At 42.9% G+C, this 19444-nt stretch overlaps 1 protein-coding gene across 4 annotated transcripts in view; it reads right to left on the bottom strand.

Moving 5' to 3' along the window:
- Positions 1-18508, bottom strand: part of CHD6 (chromodomain helicase DNA binding protein 6) — a 192856-nt gene extending 174348 nt beyond the window's left edge. For all 4 annotated transcript variants that reach the window (XM_025875413.2, XM_073880411.1, XM_073880412.1 and 1 more), the window contains exon 1: positions 18428-18508. The gene's annotated coding sequence lies outside the window, so the exon portion shown is untranslated. The remainder of the gene's footprint in view (positions 1-18427) is intronic.
- Between the last annotated feature and the right edge of the window lie 936 nt (positions 18509-19444).

Genomic DNA, 19444 nt, shown 5'->3' with positions numbered 1-19444 from the left:
ATCTTTTGGTCGTGGGATCAAGCCCCACCTCGGGCTCCACAGTCAGCAAGGAGTCTGCGTGAGTTTCTCCCTCTCCCTCTCCCCACCATGCTCTCGCATTCTCTCACACACACTCTCACTCTCTCCCTAAAATAAATAAATCTTTTTAAAAAGAGAGAAGAAAAGGTTCACCAAGCAACTGCCATCAAAGCCTTGGTTAGAGCTAGGGTACAGGGAACACCATCAGCCCCTCAAACAAGGACACTTGCTTCTGTCCAAAGTTGCAGGATGTCTGCATGTGCTACTTGGGTAGCATCTTTCCTTCTTACAAGGGGCCCAAAGCATAACCCCCAGATGTACCGCACTGCTGCTGAAGGCTGGGATTCCAATGGCATTTCAAGACACTAGAGGAAAAAAGGGAATTTTACAATTGGAAGTTCTTTCTACTGCATTAAAAATCTAGAACATTGGCAATAATATCAGAAGGGAGCTTCTGTCCATCTCTCCAGCAATTTTCACTTAATTATTCTGCAATTGTCTACCTACCTGACAAACTCCTAATTATCCTTCAAAACCCAACTTGCATGTTAACTCCTCTGGGAAGTTCTTCCTAATCTCCTTACCCTCCTCCATGTTCCTCTCTCTGTTCTACTTACTTAGTTTCACTGCAACTCAAATACTGGTCTTGTCTATTTCCCCTACTACACTGTGACCACATTTATTACCCCCAGCATCGAGTCTATTGCAGGGCACTTAGGAAGCATGTAAATGCCTGCTGAACTGACTTGAAATATGACTACCAAATTGGACAAGCCTTACCATTTAAATGTCTAACTCTAAAGTCCTAAAATAAGTGGTATTTCCCAGATAAGGCACAGTCTGTACTCAAGAGGGAGTGAAAAAACTATAAATATTGTCTAGGACAATGTTATTTTTAGTATTGTGGTCACCAGCCTCTAAGAATGAACTTCAGGGTGGCAACCTGGAGATTAAATGACTTAAATGAAGATCATGGGATCCGCCATGCTCCTGAAAAGAGGTATGGCACAGCAGACATGGCCCGAGAAGCAGTGGGTTCACTCACTTCAAGGCAGGGTCTCCAGTGCCCTGCGTATTTCTATGACATGTAAGAACAAGTAACCATGTGACCCTGAACTAGTTTCTTTACCTCCCTGTGCCTCAGTTTCCTCATTAGTAAAATGAGGGAGTAACAGGTTATCTATAACCTCATACTGTTTTAAAGGATTAAATGAGAGAAAATAAAAATGATTAGTACCTTAGCATATAGTAAGGACTCAATAAAAGTTTGCTCTAATTATTCTGCTCTCTGGGATGGGATGCCTCAGCTTTATTTGGTCCTATCATATTCCTGCCTTGCCTGGCACTGGGGCCAAAATTAGATGGGCAAAATCTACTTTCTTGGCCTTTCTAGCACTGGCGTCCATGTTTGCACAGCTGATACCCTGTAGCTATATGCAGGGCTTCCCTCTGACCGTGAATACACCCCAACAGAGCAAAGCTGCACCTCATTCTTTACACCCTCTCCTCTTCCGTTCTCCTAATAAAAGCAGAGAAAGTCAATTATCATATGGTTTCACTTATTTGTGGAACATAAGAAATAGCATGGAGGACATTAGGAGAAGGAAGGGAAAAATGAAGGGGGGAAAATCGGAGGGAGAGACGAACCATGAGAGACTATGGACTCCAAGAAAAAAACTGAGGGTTTTAGAAGGGAGGGTGGGGAGATGGGTTAGCCCAGTGATGGGTATTAAGGAGGGCACGTTCTGCGTGGAGCACTGGGTGTTATACACAAACAATGAATCGTGGAACACTACATCAAAAACTAATGATGTATTGTATGGTGACTAACATAATAAAATTAAATTAAATTAAAAAAAAAACCTGATAGTTTCCTTTTTCATTTCCTCAGTGCTCTATACTCTCTTAGCATATTAATGACAGCAAATTAATCAAATACACAGATACTTACAGTCACTCCCTCAATTATTCTTATGCATAAACCCACTAAATAATGAGGATTACAAGAATTTCAGGCTCTACTATCTAATGTTAAATCAACCTTCCCCCCTACCATCCCAACCTCTCTTCCTTCCTTTCTTTCTTTTAAGTGGGGCAGGGGGTGCTGGCACACAAATCAAAGAAGGAAGTTGCCCATGTCACCTTCCTGAGAAGCAAGCCATGGTTGCCACCAGAGCAGTTTTACCTGTGGGCTTAAAAAACTCTGCAGCCCTTCCCTGCCATGAGCTCTCCAGCCTTCATCCCATACCAAGGAGTAAAAGTGCCAGCCTGGTCAAGTTCAAGGGCACTTACTGAAACAAAGTCCAACGACTACTGTGAGCACAGTGTTTCAGGACTCTGACCACCCCTTTCTTCTTGCCTGTCTGGTAGATGTACGTGGTCTCTAGACCAGCTACACCTTGGCATTGCTCTTCCTGCTGGCTGTCAGGCTTTTGCGAGTCAGCGGATCACAACCAGCATTTCTTTTTAAATTAAAAAATTTTACAGAATAGGCACGCCTGGGTGGCTTGGTTGGTTAAGCACCTGACTCTTGATTTCAGCTCAGGTCATGATCTCAGGGTTGTATTAGCAAGCCCTGCACTCAACGCGAACCTGCTTGTCCCTCTCCCTCTGCTCCTCCCCCCGCCCCTTGCTTGCTCGCTCTCTAAATAAATAAGTAAATAAAATCTTTTAAAAAATTTTACAGAATAAAAACAGGTGACTTTATGGTATGTAAATTATCTTAATAAAACTATCTTTAAAAGAATACAGTGGATACAGTGCATCACAAGTAGTAAGAATAAATACTGAGTATTAAAACCTTTGAATTACATATATGTATACACTGGGCACAATATATTGTGTTGTTATTACTGTGAGTCGTGGTCACAACAGGATTATAAAACTCTAATTTCAGCAGCCAGATGCGAGCCTAAGGTAAATTCTCTGTGGACAGTAAAGTTGGCAAGCCGACTCTTCGGGCTGCTTTGTTTCTAGGCATTAGATTGCCTCTAGTCTAGGTTAAAACATGCATTTTCAGTGGGGCATTATCACTCCAAGTGGACGAAAAGTGGTTCTTGAGGGTTAAAATATCTTACTTGTTCATGTGTGATACAGACATACACAGATACACTATATATTTGCAGTATTAAAATTTCATCGGTAGGAGGGCTAGGTAAAAGGAAGATGGATGTTAATGGTACCATTCCTATAACTTTCTGTAGGTTTGATGTTTTCCAAGATACCAAATGCCGGAGGGGAGGTATAAACAGCGTCAAGTTTAAAAAAAGTTTTTAATTTCTGTATGTTCCAATTACCCTGTCTTAGAATAGAGAATGAAGAGTTGACATAAAAATGATTCACAGCACTTTTTAAATACTATCCCTATTCAGAAACAAATATATTTGGCAAAGAAAAATTATTTCAGGTGCACAGGCAAGTCAGATTCTATACCACATGGATAAATTCCTGAGTTACACACATTAACAGAATCTAGTGTTAAGGCTCACTTTCCACATGTTGTTGTGGGAGATAAACCTTAACAATACTTTAAGAATTTTGCCTGGCTGGCTCAATCAGTGGAGCGTGCAACTCTTGATCTCAGGGTCATGAGTTCAAGCCCCACGCTGGGTGTAGAGAATACTTAAATAAATAAAACTCTACAAAAAAATACTTTAAGAATCTAGATACTTTCTGGGGATTCTTTAAGTAAATGATGTATCACCATTGATGGGTTTTACACAAATGACAAGAGTTAAAGGCAAACTTACTCATTTGTACTACTAAGGAAAGATCATATGGATAAACCAAATCCATATGCAGACTCATTGTTGAATTATTGAATTTTAACTTCCTAAATCTTTAATTGGAATTATGAGGAAGTAAAACTGACCAAAAAGTTTCATTTCCATCCACTTGCATCCCTAAAGGAATTTCTATTTAATAACAAAAAGGAAAGAAGCAAATGAAATAAAAATGCCCTAAGTACTCAACTCTGAGTACTTGAACAAAAGAAAACGAACTTTAATCAAGGCAAATATTTATTGAGAATCTACTATATACAAATCTCTGAGGAATTCAAAGCACAAAGACTGGACTCTGCACCCCTGGGGGCCGCAATTTTGTTGAAAACAAACACAGAGAAAATTGAAGAAAAATAACATGGTTGGCTCAGTCTTCCCTTGTCTCCATTCCTCAATTCAAAGACTTCGTTCCTAGGCAGGCCACTGCAACAGCCTCCTCATTTACTGACTTGTCATCAGACCTCTCGAACCGCAGGTTCTCAAACTTGGGTGGCACACTAGAATCACCCGGGAAGTTATCAAAAACCCAACTGGGTCCCTCCTCCAGACAAAGATTTTACTGTGTGTGGCCTACGCACTGGTCTTCTCTAAAGCTCTCCAGTAATTCTCATGTGCAGGAAAATTTGAGCACCACTGATCGAAACCAACCTCTGCTGCCCAAGTATAGAATACAAACTACTCTCTGGCCATAAAACCTCTGATGATTCTTCACTGCCCACACAAATCTCAACTCCTTACATCATTTTCAAAGCCTTTCAACGTCTCCAATCTACTCCTCCAGGCTTATCACCCACCACAAATCCACAACCCTGCACTACACTCCAGCTACAGTGAACTCACCACTCCCCTTCATGCCCTCACAGGATACGTCCCATGCATAAAAGGCTCTCCACACTCACAGACACCAATCCCAGTCCCTGACTGTTAAATTCCAAATCAACTTTCAAGAACCAATTTAAAAGTTTCTTCCTTTTAAAATTCTTAAACAACTCCCCTGGGTAGATGGTTGCTCCCTCTTCTTGCATTCCAACAAAACTCTGGACACAGCTCTAATTTGACATTTATCATGATGTTTGTAGTAGCAGTTTACATTTCTCTCCTTCCAACAGACTGTGCACTCCTCAAGGGCACAGACCATGTGCATTTATCTTCAAGTTCCCAGTGCCCAGTCATGGCTGAAACAAAATGAAAGTCCAATAAATTGTTTACTAAATAAATGGGCATCACATACTTGTGGAATAAACGACGAACAATATGAGAAAAGACAAAGGCAGTTCAATAGGAAATGCCAGGGGCGCCTGGGTGGCTCAGTCGGTTAAGCGTCTGCCTTCGGCTCAGGTCGTGATCCCAGGATCCTGGGATTGAGCAACGCAGGGAGCCTGCTTCTCCTTCTCCCGCTCCCCCTGCTCGTGCTCTCTGTCAAATAAATAAATAAAATCTTTAAAAAAAAATAGGAAATGACAAATTAGTTATCTAGGCCAAAACTGACACCAGAAGTACAGAAAGGAAAGAGGGTGCTTCTGGCAGATACAGAGGGGGATAGCCCCATGAAGACACTGGGACTTGAACTAAGTCTCAAAGGAAGAAAAATACCTAGATAGGCCAAGAACAAAGAACAGAGAACTATGAGCATGGAAAACAGCACAGATATGGCCTGGTGTAACGAAAAAGCCATTTAGCTCGGCTTTGGGTTTCCTCAAGATACCCTAAGGAAAACGTAAGAAATGAATCGTACTGTTCTTAGTTAGAGAAATCTATTCTGTCGTTACACTCTTCTTAGTCCCTATCACCGCTTGATACATTAGGGCTCTGTATATTCAAATACTGTAACACAGCTCCCTAAGAGCAGGAATTTTGTTTTGTTTACTGCGGCATCCCCAGCGCTTACATCAATACCTAGCACATAGTGAATGTTCACTACGTATTTGCTGAATGGATGAACGAACATGTTTATTATAGGCCTCTGATCTAATGCTTCCTTTCACCTGGCGATTTCCTCCCTACCACACCCAGTATCCACATCCAAATCCTGCCTACCCTTCCAAACCGGATAAATGCCCCAACTCAAAGCCTTCTCTGATTTCCTACCTCCCCCTTCTCTGAACTCAAGAACACTTTTTATAGATTTATAGACTACCTGGCAATAGCATAATTATCTGTATACAGGTATTTATGTATATCTTATCTCCCCTTTACTATAAATTCTTTGAGGGCAAGCTCTAGGTCATTTCCCCCCCAGAGCAGAGTGCCCTGTAGAGTTGCTCAGCAATCCCTGTTAAAGAAAAGGAAAAATTAAATTAAGAGTGGCATTAAACCTTTCATATCTTAACATCAGAAAGATTAAGATCAGTAATGACTTATCTCCACTCATCTTGGCCCTATGATGCCTGATTCTTTAAAATCGTAATATCCAATGCTTACAATGTGCCAGGCATTATTCCAAGGCTTTACATAAATTAACTCACTTAATCCTCAAAAGGACTATATGAGAGAGGTGTTATTATACACATGAGGAAACTGAGGAATAGGGAGGGTCACACAGCCAGTAAGTGGCAGAGCTAGGATTCAAACAGGTGGTCTGGCTGCAGAGCCATGCCCTTAACCACTACACTGCAAAGCCCTTCTGACTGCTGGGCAGCCTCCTACTCATACAGCCGAATGTGGCCTTCTGAGAAATTTACTCTGAAAACTTCAGAGATGCAAGAATATCTAAGGCAAGGAACTAACCCCGTCACAGGAAAAGATGGAATTCTAGAAGGCAGAAAAAGTAGGTAACAGACGACAAAAAAGGAATGGAGGCTTCTGCAGCCCAACACTGGGAAAGATAAATGCTGGTAAGAGACCCTTGGACCTGGAATTTCAGGAGCATCGGTAGGAAGGGATGGAACAGAGAAGTAAACATAAGCTCTGATATGAAGTTATGGGTACTGAGTTGGTACAGCATACAGAATGGCAGCAAACTTAAGTAGTGCTTAAGAATGTAGAGCTCAGGGTCCTTGGGTGGCTCAGGCGGTTAAGCATCTGGCTCTTGATTTCAGCTCAGGTTCTGATCTCAGTCAGGGTCCTGGGATAGAGCCCCACATCGGGCTCCATGCTTAGAGGGGAGTCTGCTTGAGGATTCTCCCCCTCTCCCTCTGACTCCCGCCCCGCTCACATGCTCTCCCTCCCTCTCTCAAATAAATAAGTAAATCTTTGGGGGGAAAAAAGGAAAGAAAAGGAAAGAAAGAATGTAGGGCTCAAAATGCCTGGGCTACCAGATCTGCTAGAGAAGTAAATATAATTTACTTTGTCTCCATTTCCTCAACTGTAAAATGGGCTAATATCAGCACTTAGCCATGAGGATCAATGATGAGAATCCACGTATATTTATATTCATCAGGATGGTTTGGTTTATGTTACAGTCAAAACTCCATTTAAAAAACTCACTGGTTTAAAGCATAGGCTTTACTGCTTACATTATGTAACCACTTCAGATTCCTTTCAGAAAAAAAGGGATATTTGCCTAGCAGTGTCTCACATCACCTGCACTCAAATTTCAATATCCAAAGCAAGTCACACAGCCATGCTCAACTTCAAGGTGACAGAGAAGTGCTATCCTACCATGTACCCAAAAGAAAAGAAAAAAAAAAAAGAGAATCAGTGAGCAGCTCTAACAACCACCACACTATGAAAGAGCCTAGCACCATACCTGGCACGCAGTAAGTGCTCAATGATTGGCAGCTGCTATATGATTACAGTAATTGAGGGGTCTGGGAAAAACCTATTCTAAGAACACTAAGTTATTGAAAAGCTGAATGAGTATGCAGATGTGGGGAAAAAAAAACATCATCCACGTTATTTGCAATAACCCAAAGGTAAATTTACAAAGGATTTCACAATGATATAATGGAGAGATATACCAAAAAGTCTCTAGTAAGCAAAAAATAGTACACAAGAGTTACCAAAATAGTACCACAAGCCTTTTACCACGATATAAAAGGGAGGGACATGCCAAAATGTTTCCAGTAAATAAGACATAGTAAACAAGAGTTACCAAAATAGTACCATTCGTCCTTATTCATTTAAGACATGTAACATTTCATTGATATCTTTATTTTGAGAACATTAAAAAAATTATTCAGCCTTTCACAAATTCACTTCTAATCTCAGAACACAACTTCCCCATATTATCCCTGTAAGTTTTGGGGGTTTTTTTAAAGATTTTATTTATTTATTTGACGGAGAGAGACACAGCGAGAGAGGGAACACAAGCAGGGGGAGTGGGAGAGGGAGAAGCAGGCTTCCCGCAGAGCAGGGAGCCCGATGTGGGGCTTGATCCCAGGATCCTGAGATCATGACCTGGGCCGAAGGCAGATGCTTAACAACTGAGCCACCCAGGCGCCCCATCCCTGTAAGTTCTTCAGGGAATTTTTTTCTTTTTTTTTTTTTTTTAAGATTTTTTTATTATTTTTATTTATTTGACAGAGAGAGACATAGCGAGAGCAGGAACACAAGCAGGGGGAGTGGGAGAGGGAGAAGCAGACTTCCTGCAGAGCGGGGAGCCCGTTGTGGGACTCGATCCCAGGACCCTGGGATCATGACCTGAGCCGAAGGCAGACGCTTAACGACTGAGCCACCCAGGTGCCCATTCAGGGAATTCTCCCCCAGAGGTTTTTAGGACCTTAACCATCAGTCAGGGAAAGAGACCTATTTAGTAAAATGAGAATTGAATTCTAAGCCTAACTTGGCCATAGGCCAGCTCTATGGTCTCACAAAATATTTACATGACTAGATATCCTTTCTGTCATCCATAAGACGATGAAATTGGACTAGAGGGCCTCCAAAGTCCCTTCCAACACTACTCTTCTTCAATCCTGAGAAGCCAGAAGGAGGCTTTGGTTTAGAAGAATCTAGCTGAGATGCTGAATTATGTAAGCCCTGATAACACTTAAAGCTTAAACTGGAAATAACCACAGCTCTAACGGTAGCAACAAAGCTCAGTTCAAGAGTGAACCTAGGGAAAGTCAGTGCCCAGGGAGAGCCCTGCTAGCATGAAATGCTGCATTACAGTGGATAAGAGTGGACAGAGGAGGACTATTATGTGTAAATAAGGAGACTGGTATTTAGCCATGGCTTATGAAATCAGTCTTTTAGTAACATTTCATACAAAATTCCAGCCCCAGCTCTGGGAACTAGTGACAGTGATGGGAACAAACTTGAAGCAAGGAACTGACAAACATTTTAAACTTGGGGTCTGTTAACTATCAGATCTCAGTACCAACAGACTAGGTTTTTCAATTCCTTAAGACTCCAAAGCAGGGGCGCCTGGGTGGCTCAGTCGGTTAAGAATCCAACTCTTGATTTCGACTCAGGTCATGATCTCAGGGTTGTGAGATTGAGCCCCATGTCCGGCTTTCCACTGGGATGGAGCCTGCCTGAGATCCTGAGATTCTCTCTCACCCACCCTCTGCCTGGGCTCCTCTTCCCCACACCCTCCCTGCCCCCACTCATGTGCACTATCTCTCTAAAGAAGAAAGAAAGAAAGAAGACTCCAAAGCAGTAATCCAAATGTGTACCTAGAGATCAAGAACTTGAAACTCTTTGAACAAAGTCAAACAAAAGAGCCCAAAGCAGCATGTTGCAACATGTTAGGCCCCCAGATCAGTGATACTTGTGTCATTTTCAGCTAAACAGAGGCCCCTGCCAGGAGGACATCTTCACTCACTCTGAGAACGTAAGACTGTCCCTACAGTAAAATGGGAAATGGTGCTGTTTTTTAACGAAAAACAATGGAAGACAATACATTAATTCATGCCATAAACAAAGCCAACAGACACTGCTACATTAAAAATTGTGCTATTCCTGCAGCCCTATCCATGATCTTTAAGGAATCTATGATGAGTGTATAAACAACATGGGACACCCCTACTGTCTTGCATGCTTCGAGAGTCATTGCCTAGATGACTAACAATCTCCTGCCTGAAAACCTAAAACCTGGCAAATATATTCAATAAAATTATGGTGCAATTAGAAAAGACTCTCTGTGTCTGGACAGCACTTTAAAAAGCTATGATTCTACATGTGCATCTTTATTTACTTTTATAGCTATGTTTCTTTCTACTGTCAATCACAAAATAATCTCCAATCCTGCAGTGGATACTGATCAATATATTAGAGTCAATGCTATCCTTGATTTTTAGGGGTTTAAATATGAAGTACAAGTAGATGGGGATGGAGGCAGGGAAGCATATACAACCCTGAATGAATAAAAGAAATCCTTTTAACAAATCAATTTTTAAATATATTGGAAGGGGACAGAAGACAAGGCTCAATTTTTCAAGGGAGTCTTGGTGAATATTACTGAAAACAAAGATTACCTTTATAGAAAGAAAAACCATCTTCTAAGTAAGGTGATAAACCATCAATATGTTACATAGGAAAAATCTCCCCCATTAACCAGTGTAAAGTAATGAGAACTCCCAATGATCAGTGCTTTCTATTGAGAACTGGAAAACTACAGTATTCTGCTTAAAAGCTTAAATCTTTATAGGAAAAGACAAAAGCTTCAGAAGTCATACTGCAAGACATCATGCATGTTAGTCACAGCCATGAAGGGTCACAAGGCCTCACTAAAACAGCTACCTTGCTGTTTGCGAAACCTTTTGTGACACAGATCTAAATTTATTCTCTGACCCTACTATTTTCTTAACATCAACTTTTAGATAAAAAGAGGTAAATATAAATGGGCAAGTGCCAACTTTTATTCTATGGTTTGCTCAGTCTCATTTAAAGCTATAGGATAGTCTTGTCTTATCCTGTATTTTCTAAATGAGGGGGGAAAAGCCACTTTTGTTGCCCCCACCCTAAAAGGGGGACCCTAAAGGATCTAGACTTGTGGTGTCAAATGCCAGTGCCACTATGTGACTAAATGTAAATTAACTAATATTAAATAAAATTTAAAATTCTTCTCCTCAGTCATACCAGCCACATTTTAAGGGCTCAAAAGCCACATGTATGACTAGTAGGTCCTGCACATATATAAGATATTTTTCATCATAGCACAAACTTCTACTGGACCGTGCTGACAACGCTTCTTAAATTTAAATGTGCACAAAAATCATCATTATAGCTTGCTAAACAAAGATTACTGGGTCCCCAACCCAAGTCATTTATTTCAGTCGGTCTGGAATGGGGCCCCAAAATGTTCACTTCTAAACAAGCTGCAAGATAATGGTGATGTTACCTATCACCTTAAGTAGTGCTGCCCAGGGTTGAGAACTACTTTTTGGGGTTGCCTGGCTGGCTCAAGTCAGCAAAGCATGTGACTCCTTTTTTTTTAGATTTTATTTATTTATTTATTTGAGAGAGAGAAAGAGAGTGTGTGAGCGAGCAAGAGAGAGTACACGAACTGGGGTGGTGGGGGGAGGCAGAGGGAGAGGGAGAAGCAGACTCCCCGCTGAGCAGGGAGGCCGGACTCTAGGACCATGAACAGAGCGTAAGGCAGAGGCTTAACCAACTGAGCCACCCAGAAGCCCCAAGTGTGCGACTCTTGATCTCAGGGTTGTAGGTTTGAGCCCCACGGTGGGTGCAGAGATTACTTAAAAATAAAATCTTAAAAAAAAACCAAAACACTTTTTGTTATTTCTCAATCCGTCATGGACTAATACTTTTATAAAATACCTGAAAAACGAATTACCAGAAAAAAAACAAACACTATACTATAAACTCACATTTTTTTATTATTAGACTCAACAGGCAAATCAATTTTACAAAAAATGCTGTAAAAACATTGACATGTTTCAAGTTCTATACTTACTTCATCACAGACAGGTAACAAATAGTCCACAGACCTGCACAGATCTGGATACTATGAGTAGCCTTGATCTAGGAGAGCTTATTTCACATTTTAACAATTATCTCTCACTCTGCCACATGGTCAACAAGGATGGTGCCTTGAATTCTTCAGGCTAACCTACAGTTGAATTTAGACTGCTAACTTCATAAGAGTTGTCACGCCAGAATATACAAATGAACATGAATAACGTCTTTGTGTTAAATTATATAAAATTTTTCAGTAAATAAAATCTATGATTTGCGCTAGCTTACTGGACATAATCTTTCAAAGAATTTCTTAGAATACTGATGGCTTCCTTGAACCCAAAGTGAACAGTCCAAGCACACTTCTTTGCTCACATACACTTACAGGAAGGAACAACAAAACAGAATCCCTTCATAGGAGTCAATGCCCTTCACCAAACTGCCTCAAGCTTAATGTGTTTTCCTCCAGCTACATACCAAACCAAAGAAATGGATTTTTCTTCTATTCAACTTCTGGTCTGGCTCAACAAATGAACTTCTATGAGAAAATTTCCAGGATTTCTCAAGTTTGGCCACTTCCTAGAGACTACTTTTAGAATTTTCTTGTCACTCTAGAATTTTGTTTTACCAATTTGCTTGGCTTTTACTTAAGCAAATTACAAAACAAGGCTCTGAGAATTTTAACATTTGATTCTCTTTTTCCTATGGTAACATCTGGTTTAACAGAACTTGACATATATGCATGTTATCTGTAAAATAAGCTCACATGCTCAAACAGACATTAAGAAAAAAATTCAACCTGAAATTAACATTAACAGAAAAGTTGCAAGGTACCACATACAAAGTCTGGGGAATATAAAAATGGAGGGATTTTTTAATTGTTCCTCTTTACAATGTTAGGGAAAAAACCCTTTTCCTCCTAACATATTGAATGAAGCTGTAACAGAATGAGTAAGAAGTATTCAAAGCAAGAAAATGTCAGGAGCTTTTGCCATGGCCACCCCTCCAGTCCCATTTGCAGAGGCAGATGGTTGAGGCAGAGAGGCCCAGAACCCTGTAAGACTGTTTTGCAATTGCCCTCATGGTTCCTGCTCCAACCCTTACTCTTTTATCAGTGCGCACAAGCAAGGGTATGGAACAGCTTCCCAAGTATAAACATAAGGCAGGGAAGGATTCTGGGGATAACCCTTTGCCTAGATGCTGCCCGGTGTGATGCAGAAGTACTTCACCATACCCAGGCCAACTAACTGATCCAGACTGAGACCACAGTACCTCCTAAAGGGCAAAAAAGGCCCAACAAAGTCAGCCTCCAGGAAAAGATTTTGCTCATACAAAACAAATGTTTTTGAAATGACCTAAATCAATGACCTTTAATACTGTTCTTGCCTGTGGGTGGGAAGAGATGGTGGGGAGGAGAAGGGGGGATGGGAAAACATGGGGGGTAGAGGAAAGGAGGGTGGGAGTCACAGATCCCTTGGAGAATCATAAAAAGAATGGATTCACTTTCCATAAACGTGCACAAACAAAATTTTGTATACTATTTTGGGGAGTTCACAGACCAGAGCACACCAAGGGGTCCATGAATCCCAGGACAAAAAGCCTCAACCTAAACAGGTAGGAACTAAAGGCCAAGGTTACCACAGTAGTTAGACGTTTTTTTAACCTGAAGCCTGACCTTCTATATAAAGACAATCTTACAATTAAAAAGTATAGAGGGGCGCCTGGGTGGCTCAGTCAGTTAAGCATCTGCCTTAGGCTCAGATCATGATCCCAGGATCCTGGGATCAAGCCCTTGTTGGGCTCCCTGCTCAGCGGAAAGCCTGCATCTCCCTCTCCCGCTCACCCAGCTTGTGTATCAAATAAACAAATAAAATCCTTTTTAAAAAAATAATTAATTAAATTTAAAAAAATTAAAAGTATAGAGATTCCAGGGGTGCCTGGGTGGCTCAGCTGACTGAGCAACTGACTCTTGATTTTGGCTCAGGGTATGATTTCAGGGTTGTGAGATGGAGCTGTGTTGGGCTCCCTGCTCAGTAGGGAGTCTGCTTGGGATTCTCTCCCTTTTGCGCCCAAACCCCTCACCCCACGTGCATGCGCGCTCTCTCTCTCTAATCTTAAAAAAAAAAAAAAGTATAGAGATTCCAAAAATAAAATACTTTGGTCACATAATGTGGAAGAAATTTCAAAATATATTTAAAATTTACTGATAAAATAATATATTTGATCCATAAAATTAGATCAGTGATAGTCCCTACAAGAATCTTTAATAAAGGAGTAGAAAAACAGAAATCTCCCTTTACTTTTTTAGAAAATTCAAACCCAACTTATATTTTGATTTATGTCCTGAAGTTATCTTAAAATTCTACTTCCTAGTTTTCCCAAAATTTTCAAATACTGTCTTAGTAGGTTAAGTCTTCTGAAATAGCTAGTGGATAAAAGCACCACAGAATCTATTGAAATATCAGGTTTTCTCCCTTGCTAAAAATTTAAAGTCCTCCATTATGACTATAAAGAAAAAAGGTTCATCAACTTAAAAAAAAAAAGATTCCTCAGAATAGGAACTATTAATGTCATATACATTATCAAAGATTCTAAAGGTCTCAATGATGGCAAAAGACAAAAAGAGTAAGTATGGGAGGAAGTAAAGAATCACTATTACACACTATAAAAACCAAAGAATACAGGTACTACAAGCAAAAAGAAAACATTTTTCTCTGGATTTTATGCAAATAATTTAGTTCAGAAATGGGAACAGGGATGGATATTTTAAAATAACTCCATTTTACTACCTTCAGGACTTTTATGGAAGTAACAGAATTTCTCAAGAGGGTATCAACGCCTCCACAAAATGAACTAAAGAAAAGAACATTTTGGCAAGGAAAAAGTGACTGCATTCTCCCGCTGCACTTCATGGCTATTAGTACCAGGCTAGGCTGAACTCTTAAGTGCCCTACAAGGACCTCTCCTACACTGTGGAGACAAGGCGGGGGAGGGGTTAAGGGTGCCCTTACTGTATTCTAATTTGCCTCTTCAGTGACAAATTCTTGAAATGAAGAAGGAAAAATAGACGAGTGTGTAGAACAACTTAGGTCAGTTAACTTAGACCCATACCACTAAAACATGACAGCACACTCCAGCTTTTAAAGAAATCTTTAAAGGGTAGTTGGTGAAAAGAATATGTGCTTTGAATCCAGATGATCTGGGTTCAAATTCTGACTCCAACATTTACTAGCTTTATGGCCTTAAATAAGCTACCTCACCTCTCAGCTTCGGTCCAGCCTCATGGAGTGACCACGAAAATGGGAGACATTTTTTCATCTCTGCATCCCCAATGCCTGGCTGAGTGCTGGACACACACCAGGTATTTCAATGCTAGTTCTTTTCGCTTGTCTCACAAGTATGTCACATTCTACTGGGGGAAAAAAAACCCAAACCTGTTCTCTAGGAAACAGATATCTAAGCCCTAGCTATTATTTTATGTATTTCAAAGAGTTTTCAATATAATAACCTGGTACAGGAGAATGCAGGCAGTCCCATGGAATTCACTGCAGCTTTTCACCTGAATTAAACTAAAGCTCTGATTGAGGAATGAAGTATAAAGTGAACCACCAAATATTTATTAAAAATAATTCTATTTCAGGGCACCTGCGTGGCTCAGTCAGTTAAGCGTCTGCCTCTGGCTCAGGTCATGATCTCAGGGTCTTGGGATGGAGCCCCGCATCGGGCTTCTTGATCAGTGGGGAGTCTGCTTCTTCCTCTCACTCTCCCTCTGTGCTCTCTCCCTCTCTCTCAAATAGATAAATAAAATCTTAAAAAAATAAAAACTATTTCTAACCTTGCTATACTGGGGGGGCAGGAAGACAAGAGGGATGGAAGGGAGTGAAAACCTAGTCTCCTCAGTTGATTTACATGCAGTCATTGTCACATACTGAAAATATTTTTGCAGGCAGAATCCTTGAATCCTCTAACCTGTTCAGAAGGATTCAGAACAAGTTTGACTCCATCTGGCCACTACTAATACAAGGTCTTTCCATGAAAACTGAAAAACGTAGGCCCCTACAGTGAGAATCAAGCCTGAGAGCATGGAACCCTTTCTCCTCATGGTTTAACACAGGAAGACATAACCACAATCTCTGCTTGGGGCAACGCCATGCTCCCAAGAAAACCAAAAAACTTGTTTGAAACTTCTATAAATCATAGAGATCTCTACGACACAGTGGCCCAAACGTCTGCTGTTTCTGGTAAGTTTTCTGTAACATAATGGCAAAAATCACAAATGAGATTTGGTTCCTGAAGAGAGATGATTCTGCCTGAGATCTTCTTTGGTATTTGAAATAGTTATAAGAAGAGTAAATCAGTAAATATAAAAAACTAACTGCCACAGGATCATCCAGAAATACAGCAGTATAACTTGTGGCTCTCCCATTTCACTCCAAACTGGTCTTTCAACTTCTTTTGTGGTTGGCATGAATATACTGATTAGTTCAGAGAACTTCCAACTATATCAATAAATTATAAAAATAATTATAAGGATAGAGAATATTAAAAAGTTGTGGTAAAAGTGATCACATTGAACGACTAAACGCTGTAACAACAGAAAAGCTAAATGTCAAAAAAAAAAAAAAAAGCAAAGACGGGTGCCTGGGTGGCTCAGTAGTTAAGCGACTGCCCTTTGCTCAGGTCCTGCTCCCAGGGTCCTGGGATCGAACCCCCGCATCGGGCTCCCTGCTTCTCCCTCTCCCACTCCCCCTGCTTGTGTTCCCTCTCTCGTATTGTCTCTCCCGGTCAAATAAATAAATAAAATCTTTAAAAAATAAATAAATAAAATATAAAAAAGAAAAAGAAAAAGCAAAGAAATAACTGCAGTATAAAAGATGTGACTCCAGGCCTACTGTAATAGCACTAGGAGACACAAATAATTTCACAACAGATCTAGATTTATTCTGTCATGGCCAGACTACAGCAAAAACAGTATCATATTCTGGTTACTATAAAGGAGATTCCAAAGTTAGCAAAAAGGAAAAAAAAAGTGGTAAAGGTTAGCTCTTAATAGTAGTCCATGAATGAAGAAAAAAGTTTAAATAATCCATCACAATTCATCTAGGAGATCTGCCCTGGGACAGAAAGAAGTCCAAAATTAATCATTTACCGCTCCCCATTTTCCCAGGCCTTCCGTTACAGTCACGCATTGCTTATATGAAACCACCTGTTCTGGCTGGCATAAAGCATGGTACTTGAAGATTCGTGCCTAATCAGTTTTTCATACATAGATCTCAAATCTTCTTTGTCCTGCCAGAATGCCACAAAGTTGCCAACATGATCTACCAATTTAGCTTAGCAACAAACTACTGTATAGTGCACAGTCAGTGACTACGGATCTCCAATAAGAAAGGCTGCTCACAATTAGCCTTGGGAGCACAGTACTGTGGTCTCTACCAGGGCTTTTCTAAGTACCCCAGGCATATCCCCATAAAGTATGTCAAAACGGAGGGCCTAGCGGGATTGTATTCCAATATGCCATTTGAGAAACAATAATTGAATCTCAGGCAATACTGCAGACGTTCTGAAAATTATAAAAAATTTTAAAATGTGTATCTTCTCTGTTCGTGGATCTGTTACACCAGAAATGAGCAGTTTCGAAGGGGTGGGGAGTAAGGCACATACAACAGTTCCAGAGATGCCTGGAGATGCCAAGGATTCACTAGAAACCTTCGCCAGATTACTAATGGTCCATAAACCCTAATTTGGAGAACACGGGCTTACAAGTTGAAAATTGAATTATATTGCCTTATTAGATCCCACACTACCGAAACCACAGTCACATCAGTCATAACTGGAACTAGGAATACTTTATGTACACAAATACAAGTGCCTGCTTATGTATTTTTAATTGGATCAAATAAAACTGAAGCTGCAAACAAACTCAAATTTCAATTATCTCACTAGTGAGGGGATTTCCTAATAGCGTCTTTTTAAAAACCAAGTAGCTGCCAACCCTCTGCACATCTGACAAGCATGTCCCTGGAAATTTGGGAGCAAAAGACTCCCGTTACTTCTTGACAGTGAAGAAAATAAATACCCTAAAGGGGACAGATTACTTTTTTTTTTTTAAGCTCAAGCATGCAATCTAATAATGCACAAAACTTGGCTGCGGGGCTGGTGGACACCTCCAGGGTTCCAATTTTCGGGGCGAGTGCGCGCTAGTGCGTAAGAAGGGGGCGGAGGGGGAGCGCGCTCCGAGGACGCGCCGGGGCCCCCGCCCCCTCCTGGAGCAGCAGCCTGGCACCAGCCCACCCTCCTCCACCCCTGCAAACAGACGCAGGACGCCAATAGAGCAACTTCTCTGCGGGGGCGGCGGCGGAATAGCGGTCACCCCCGCCGCGCGCGCTGCGCAGCCCGGCCCGCCCGGGGGTCCCTCTACGGCCCGCCCCGGGGGGGGGGCCTCCGCACGCCCCGCCCCTGCCCGCCAGGCCAGGGGCCGGGGGCTGCCGGGACCCCCGCCCCTCCGCGCGGCCCGCAGCGGCGCACTCCCAAGGACAGCTGCCTGGCCCGAGCGCGGCCCGAGCGCGGCCTGAGCGCGAGCGGGAGCGGGGCGCGGCGGAGGCCGGCTCCTCTCCTCAGGCCTCAGGCCGCCGCCTGCCCTCCGCCAGGCCGCCCGCCGCCGGCCCCGCTCGGACCCCGGCCGGGCCTCGGCGCCGCCGCAGCCCCTCATCCCAGCTCCATTCATAGGGGCACCCCAGCCCAGCCGGCGGGGCGGGGCCAGGGACCCGCGGACAAGGCCGGCCAGCGGAGGCCAGGGAGGAAAATAAAAAGTTAAGAGAAGAACTTACCTAAAATGGCTCCTGCAGCAGCCAAAATACAAACAGCTATTATTTGGTGAAGTTTAGCTCAGACACCCTGCAAGGACACCCTAACCCAGCTCGGGCCCACCTTCCCTGCAACGCCATTGGGCTTCGCCAGCCCAAAACACAGAGTCATTGGTCATCCTGGCTGCCGCTCAGGCGGAAGCCCATTTCAAGCTTGCTTGCAGGGGCGAGTGATGGGCTCGCTCCATTGTGCTCGTATTTGCATGGATGTGATCGCGGCGCTGATTGGCTGGTGCCGGTGCCGCCCCGCCCCCTGCCTCGCGCCCCCCGCCTTGGAGACGCCGCTGCGCGCGGCCCCGCCCCCCGGGACAGAGCGGCGGGGCCAGGGGGCGGGGCGGGGCCGGGGTCCTGCGGGCCGAGGGGGCGGGGCGGGGTCCTGCACGCCGCAGACCGCAGGCAGGGGGCGGGGACCTGGAGTGCGCGTGGTAGTGGAGGAGTTCCCCCCGCAGGTGGAGGTCTCGCAGGTAGCAGGCTAGCGAGCTGGAAGACCCGGGGCTGGCGTCTCCCAGGGTGCGAGAGGATGTGGCTGGGGTCCCGCGACAGAGAGAGATGCTGCTTGGGCCAAGGTCCCGCCGACAGAAGCGAGGAGAGGCAAGGGTCCCGCAGGTCAGGAAAAGATGCCGAGAAGCCAAGCAAAGAGCCAGGGAGCTTCATTCTGTGGCTCCAGCCGCATCTCCTGCTGCTCCGCCGGGCTCCCTGGCACTCCTGGCACACGACGGGCTTCTTCCCAATGCCCCCGTACTCCCCAGGAGTTTTCAGCCCCGGGGATCCTGCGGCGCCTTGATATACCTCGGAAAAATCAGGTGTCGAGCTATGGTGTATTTATGTTCAGGCCTCTCTCCCCCACCATCCTAGTAGCATCCTCAAGGACAGGGCCCAGCATATGGCTGAGATTCAACTAATTGTTTAATATTCTTTAATTCGTTCGTTAGCAGCTAATTTTTGAATACCCAGTAAAGGCCAGGCACTGATGTAAGAGAG

This window comes from Callorhinus ursinus, unplaced genomic scaffold (assembly GCF_003265705.2).
Source record: "Callorhinus ursinus isolate GAN/ISIS: 27379988/994484 unplaced genomic scaffold, GSC_fseal_2.0 scaffold38, whole genome shotgun sequence".
Classification (NCBI taxonomy): Eukaryota; Metazoa; Chordata; class Mammalia; order Carnivora; family Otariidae; genus Callorhinus; species Callorhinus ursinus.
This window is presented reverse-complemented; position numbering and strand designations above follow the sequence as displayed.